Raw genomic sequence first — 7,630 nt, 5'->3', positions numbered from 1 at the left:
AATTTATCCATATAGTCATTCACTACATAGTTTAATGAAGGAAAAAAGAAACACCCCTTAGTTTTATTTACTTTGCAGATTATTGAGCCTCCATGCAAAGCTTACAACATAATGAAAAAAAAAACAAAAAACCCTTATGAGGTAAATGCTAATTACGATTCTACACTACTAGAAAAACAGCCTTTTACGACGCTCATTGCGCATCGTAAAAGGCTTAGACGACGCGCAAATGCGCGTCAAGGAAGGCCATGTAATAAAGAGAGACGACGCGCATTTACGACGCTAATTTACGACGCGCAATTACGACGCGCGTTTACGACACGCAATGCGTATCAAGGAATGTCCTGTCATAAAGAAAGACGACATGCATTCGCGTGTCGTAACCTTACGACACGCGTGTTAATGACACGCAATGCGTATCAAGAAAAGCCCCTGTCAAGAAAGGCAATGTCATAAATGAAGATGACACACATTTTTGCGTATCATAATTTTAAATGTTTAAAAAAAATATTATTTATAGATTTACTTATTTTCAAATTAAATTTGTATTTAATGTTTCATAATAGAAAATAAAATATCATATACAAAAAATAGAATCAATTGCATAAATTTAATGTCATACAAATAATCGTTCCATGGAAAGATAAAACAAATCAATAGAAGTTGTAACAAAAATTTACAAACAAAGTAGATACAAAAAATACAATCCATTGCCCCTTTGCTTATTCAAGATCAACCTGCAAGTAGCTAACTAATGTGTACAAATTCACCCTTGTTTCTAATCATTATTTGAAATACTTTACAAACATAATTCATCCATAGTACCTGAACTATAGTTGCAGCCTTGTTTCTTCTTCTTCTGAACTCATCTCTTGTAACCATTGCTCTAAGCCTACTCTGAATAGATACAACAACTCCTTGTCAAAACATGTACAAATGGTTTCAATCAAGACACTTAATCAATCAAAAACTTCAACAATTAATTTCTTTCCTTATTAAAGTTAGTTCTTTTACAACTATATGTTTGAAGATATAAAGAAAAAAATGTTAAAGGAGAATAAGGAAATACTGAATGGTAGAACCTCATTACTGTTATGCACACAATTATTCAAACCAGACTGCCAAATTCTAACAACTTCTCCAACTGTTCTGTTTTCAATCCTGTCAAGCACAATTTTTTCACAAGTAAGGCAGAAGCATGGAAATAAATAAAAGTGGGCTTCTTGAATTATCCTTCGTTTTGATAAATATACAAAGTTATATGATGTGTGTGTACCTAATGGGGCCATATCTTGGTCCACGACGGAGTATAACAATGAAACGTGATCCCTCTTCATAACATCGAATTCCAGTCCTTCAAATTTTCGGAGTGCCATCTTCCTCCTTCAAAACAAGAAATATGGTGTCTTCCTTCTCAATTTGAACAGGAAATGACCATTTTGTGCCTTCATCACGGATCTATTAGATAAACAATATGTAAGGAAAATATCACTATAATAAATAGAAAAAAATGTATAATGAAAGAAATACACTCATACACACACAAAGGACCCTTAATCACCTGTAGCTTGCTAGGTTGGTCAGTCTCACGGTAAACAAAGAAGACTCATACATCAGATGCTCGCAACAATTTCGGTTCATCTTCGCTGCCTAGCTTCAAATATATATATCTTGACCAAGTCTATTGGTGAATGTCATAAATGGACGCACACTGATTACCTAAAGTTGACAATGAAAAAGCTTAAGTTCTAGACAAAAATATAAACACATAGGAGACACATGAAGATCATAAGTTCTGATTACCTAAATTGTTTTACATTCTTGAAATCTGCTTAGAAAACACAATAAATTGTTTGTACAAAAACATCTTAAGAATAAAGAATAGAGGAAACAAACAGCAGGGTATTTTCATCCAATAATAGTGTAAAAATCTACTTAGAAAACACAAAATGTAGCAAAACCCCAAACTTTTTACACTTAGACAGGTAAATTCATGAAATAATCACAATATCACATAGATACAGTAGGAAAATTCATATGATAACATTTCATGGCTGTTGAATTAATTTAATAATAAAAAGCAGTAACAGTTATTTCACCTCCAGGATAGCCAGATCCAAAATCCCTATGAATGTTTCCAGCAGTTTCATCAAAGACCCAATTTCTCAATGCTCGTTCCCTTGTCACCTGTATCATCAAATGGGTGATACTGTAATAACAGTGAGATCTAATTTGAAACACAACAAGTCATCATTGAGTAATTGGAAATAAAATTCATATACCTTCGCGGCTTATAGGTACAACAACAACCAAGTTCCAGAAATTTTTGCAATCTAAGTGGGAGACGTGATACCCAAATAAGGAATTGTCTCAAAGCCATGCACATGCAATCGCTTTTTCCAATACATTGCAGGCTAATCACATTATGTTTTTTTTGGTAATAATATCTTCAAGTTCCAAAAAAATTTGCCCAGGCCCCTTGTATGGTCATCACTTAGACATAATATTTTGATGTCCTTAATTAACGGCTTAAAATATTTTTAATTGATTTTGTGAAAATTAGGAAAACTCCGTATTGCAAAGATCATAATTAAACACCCTGCTCCATAGATGTTAGTATTGCAAAGCTCACAGTATCAGCAGCTACAAGATTCAGCCCAACACCCCCTGCTCTGCTGGAAATCATGAAGACAAATGCAGAGTCGGAATCAGCTTCGGAATTGGAATTTCCAATTCCGGACTTTCGGCTAAAACTCTGTATTGTAGCAAACCGCTCTTCAACTCTGATGGATCCATCAAGCCGCTCATAAGGGTATTTTCGCAACTCCATATAGTCCTGTATTTCAAAATTTTCCAAAAAAGTTTAAGTTTAAATAATAACAGATGGATATACATAAGCATAGCTGACAGCTGGCAGTTTTTTTATGAAGAGATAAGGAAGTAAACCTGTAAGACATCAAGTGTATGTGTCATCTGTGCAAACAGAAGAACACGGTGTCCAGACGTATGTAGCTTCTAAACTAGCTGGTCTAAGACTACCAGTTTGCCACTTGCCTGAAAGAAATCATAAAGATTTCAAATTTATTACTAACATTTTGTATTGTTTTATAAATAAATAGAGATGATATATTTTTTATACCTAAACCAAGTGTTCACCCTCTTCATATGGTTCTGGCTCTATACCAGCAAAGAGGTGAGGATGACTACCTGCTTTACGTAATTGTATTACCTGCATTAACACAAGCAATCAAATACTACTTCTCAAGTAATTTATATTTGTGGTCCCTGTACTATATTGTGTTCTTTGAATACGGTCCAAAAGGAATCTTTTTTTTTTCATTTTAAGTCCCTAATGCAATGATTTATAACACTTTTTGTCCAGTCATCAAATTTATGAAAAATGACTAATTTACCCTTGTCTAATTTTGGTAAAAAAAAACTAACAAGCCATGACAAAATGTTTACCTGCTAAATGTTCATGATAGTAAGCATAGAAGGAGAGATGTTGGCTTACAATATTCTCCAAGGATTGATGACTACAAGTTCCAGAAGACAATGCTAGAAGCTTAGGAAGCTCTCTTCTTAGTATTGACATATACACCTTCTTCTGCAAGGTCACCAATGGAGCCATCCTGATAAAACAAAATGGAATTTGTTAACAAATTTTTTTATCTAAAGTAATAATAAGGGTATTTCGGTCTTTCAATAAAAAGGAAGAATGGAATTGACAACGAAACAAACACGCACCATAACCGAATTAAAAGGTATATGAGAAAAGGTTGAACAATCCCCTACTGATGGTGGGCTGAACCTTTTTGTAGGTGCACCAAGTTTCCGATCAAATTCAGGCATGCCAGGGACAACAGTGTCCGGAAAATTTAGATTAAGGGTGTTATGGTCATTTACTGGTTTTCCATGTTCAACAACTAAGTCAACTTCTTCATGGAGATTGATATCCACACCTGCAGCAGGCTTCTTTTCATGCCCCTGAACATGATCAAAAGACTTTTATCCAATCAGCAGTTATCCGTACAATCTTGACAAACCTACCTTAAATTTTATTCCTAGATATACCCTTTTGGTTTTTAACTCGTTTCATTACAAAGCAATGTTTTTTGTTCAATCAATAGAGAATTATATGTCCATTAATATAATCATGTAGAATGGATAAACTAATTACCCAAAGACGGTATTCCTTATCTACAGATGACAAAAAAATCATCCAAAGATTGTATTTTTCCAGATTAATTATTCAATTTTTCGATAAATTCATAATCCGAGTATGGAACATAGCAAATTCCATCATAGTTGTTGCATAATTGAAGGAAAATTAGGATGAATACCAATCTGAACAAACAACCATATGAAATCTAACCTATTTACTCATCAAAATTGAATCAGTTATGAAACCAACCACATACCTTGGGCCACTACTTTCTTTAACAATCGCTGTGATAAAAGAAACATAAAACCTGAGAAAGTAACAGCATGATAGATGTAATTTAGCATAATACAAAAATTTCATACCCTGGATAAGATAAACATACAAAAAATTCATCAGACCATAACATATTCTCGAATTTATTTTCAAAATATTAAATGTGAGTATGTATGTGAGGTGCTATGTGTGACTGCTAACAATGTATCAGAATGGGATCGAGAATCAGAAAAGTAGGGGGAAGGATATCACACCTAAGAAATCAAACAAGAAAAATTAAAATAAGGGAGAAGGAACAAAGCATACCTGAGATGCTTAGAGAGTAGAAGTGAGGATCGTGGAATGAGAAGGAAATCGCCATTGAAACCTGCATAGTTTTTCAGTTAGGGTTTAACACAGGAGAAGATGAGAAGATCCAAAATCCAAATCAAAGCTATGAATAGAGGAGAAATTAAAGAAATAGAATAATGAAAACATTAGGAAGAGAAAATAACCAAACCATATCTTAGTCAGCCTAGGGTGTGGAAATTTGAGCAGTCTCCGACGAGGTCACATGAGCCTGAGGTTGCCGGAGGAAAATAGCCCTAAGGTCGTTGGAGGAGAAGTGAGCAAAGCTGTTGCCGGCGAGGTGAGGCGAGATGTCGATCGATTGTTGTAGAGGCCAGAGAGCACCAAGTGTTTCCGATCTTGAAAAAAAGCCCTAGTCCCTGCGATTTTGTGGAATTTAGTAGTACTATCAATGCTTGCTTCTTCATTGCTTCTTAAATCGTAATAACAATCTCTATGAAATCACAGGTTAGGTTTTAGGTTAGAGGGAGAGAGAGAGAGAGAGAGGAAGATGAAGACCCTAGGCTTCTTTCTTGCTAATCGGAAGAGGAGCAGGTTCACATGGAATACGCGAGGTTTTAATTTTTGGGGATTTCATTTCCTGCTTTCAAGAATGCGCATTTTTAGTAAAACATAAAGCGACATTCACAGAGGATGCACAATTTTAGATAAAGTGCCCTCCATGTTTTTATTTTTTTTACATGATACACTAATCTAAGGGCACGCAATAATGCATGACATAAATCCTTATTTTTTTTGAAGAGACGACACTTTTTTAATATCACTCTCTTTTGCGTAACATAAATCAATGAGTGTCGTGGTTTGCACATCGTAAAAGGGTCTTTTTCTTGTAGTGCTACCCCTTTTCATCTTGTAACAATTATCTCACCCAAAACTTCAAGACATTTGTTTTTGTGTTTCAGCATATTATTGATAGCATGAAAGATCCAAGCATTGTTGCATTTTGGTTAATCATAATGTCTCAAATTATGGGAGGATTTAAATATGACGATGAGGTAAAACATAAAATATGGTGGTAATACAAGGTTCTTCCTCTTCTTATTGATTTATTTACTTATTTTTTTAATTCAACTTTATTACGAAATTAAATAGCTTCTTTTGTTGATATTAGTGTTTCTTATTTAGAAAAATATGTGATATGATCAACTTCATGATGTTGTAGCATGGGAAAACTTGGATGAGCAGGAAGTGAGATAAATTTATAATTTATTAAATTCAATGAGAAATTAATTAATTCCAGTTTGTTATTGAATTTGAAATACAACAGGGATTATATCAATGGATCATGAACGTGCAAGAAATGATCCAGTAGTAGTAAAGAACATTCATTGCTATAAAGCAAAGAGCAAATTAGAGGCAGAAGTGATGAAGCTCAATCCACCACCATGACCTCAAAACTGCGGGGGGGGGGGGGGGGGGGGGTCATTATAGACAAATGTTTTTTCATTTATTTTTAGTAATTTACATATTTGGTCTCTGTTTAGTTGATTTTTTGGTTCGTCCCTGAAAGAATCAGGTTGCAGTTTTTTGACCTTGTTTCACTGTTTCATAAAACTTTTATGATTGCCTAAGTTAACAGCCTAGTTGTTAGTTTTTTTTTTTAAATGACCATTTTGCCTTTGGACCAAAACTAAAAAAAAAGTATAGCATAAAAACAAAATTTATATATATATATATATATATATATATATATATATATATATATATATATATATATATATATATATATATGTTACTTAAGTTTAGAGTAGATTACATTTTTGGTCCTTAAGTATACCTGATTTTTTTTCAGAAGGTTCTGAGAGGCGTTTTTGGTATTTCAGGGTCAAATGCTGACTCTAGTTGAGTATACACTTCTATTATACCGTGGATTCTTACCTGCTCATGTATGGTACCGATTCTTTTTAAACAAAGAATACGGGAGCCTATTTTCATCTTTCATAACATGCTTATATTTAACTTTAAAGCTCACATTAATTGTTGAGAAGGTATATATCTTATTCTTATTTTGTTACTACTGGCGACATAAGAAAACTTTCTAATGAGGGCGTTCATGTCTTTTGTACAACCCGCCGGTTATATTATTTCATGTCCTCTCTTATCTTGTCTATTGATTTCTTACAAAGGTATACATGCACTTGTAACATCATAATTTCATTATATATAACATCCAATTTTAACATTGAGTTTACTATTTTCGAAAATAGGATCATAGTTACCGATTAAAAAGATGGAACCAAGAACAAAACACAACATAAAAAAAACAACATTATACATCCAAATTATAAGTATTCAACAAAGAACCATACGAATGAGTAAAAACATATAAATTCGAAAACAGTATCAAACTTACAGATTAAAAGGGTTTAAGGAAGAAGTAAATACGTTTATTCGACTAATCAGACTGATGGCAAGGTTGAAGGTTTTTTGCTTTTGCTTTCTGCCGAGGAATTATGACATAATGTTTGTGTAAATCGATTATTAAAAAGGTTTGTAATATATATACAAGTCAATATGTTGAAAATTAGCAGGTAATCAATTGAAATCTCATTTAAACTTAAAATAGAAGACATCATGCTTGAAAGTGTATTGGTTTATAATAATATCCGAAACTTTTGAAATTTGAAATTAATAGTTTCCGAGATTTCAACATATAATATATTTGGAAAGAAATTTTGAATGGAAATATAGCCTAAATTTGAGGTTTACATTAATAAGGAACCAATTTTGTAGTTGTAAGTTTGAAAAGAATTCAAGTATCATTTTCATTCAATTCCTACATTTAATTTCCTAATATAGCGAATGAAAATTAATATTGGTAACGGAATCTGATTTTGGAAACTA

The 7,630-nt window shown here is 33.1% G+C and overlaps 1 long non-coding RNA gene across 7 annotated transcripts; it reads right to left on the bottom strand.

Annotated features, from left to right (window-relative positions):
• Positions 1–580: 580 nt before the first annotated feature.
• Positions 581–5,392, bottom strand: LOC111894311 (uncharacterized). 7 transcript variants are annotated; one of them, XR_002851154.3, is made up of 13 exons: positions 4,938–5,392; positions 4,745–4,805; positions 4,422–4,472; positions 3,748–3,987; positions 3,515–3,632; positions 3,140–3,229; positions 2,947–3,054; positions 2,100–2,836; positions 1,562–1,719; positions 1,277–1,458; positions 1,070–1,161; positions 826–897; positions 581–737 (listed from the first exon to the last, which is right to left on the bottom strand). It is a non-coding gene; the product is annotated as an uncharacterized LOC111894311 (long non-coding RNA). The 7 variants fall into 7 exon arrangements; XR_002851151.3 differs by having other exon boundaries at positions 1,083–1,161; XR_002851156.3 differs by having other exon boundaries at positions 826–892; positions 1,083–1,161.
• Between the last annotated feature and the right edge of the window lie 2,238 nt (positions 5,393–7,630).

The sequence above is a fragment of the Lactuca sativa genome, chromosome 3 (assembly GCF_002870075.4).
Source record: "Lactuca sativa cultivar Salinas chromosome 3, Lsat_Salinas_v11, whole genome shotgun sequence".
NCBI lineage: Eukaryota > Viridiplantae > Streptophyta > Magnoliopsida > Asterales > Asteraceae > Lactuca > Lactuca sativa.
The sequence above is the reverse complement of the archived record's forward strand: the minus strand, read 5'-3'. Positions and strand labels throughout refer to the sequence as shown.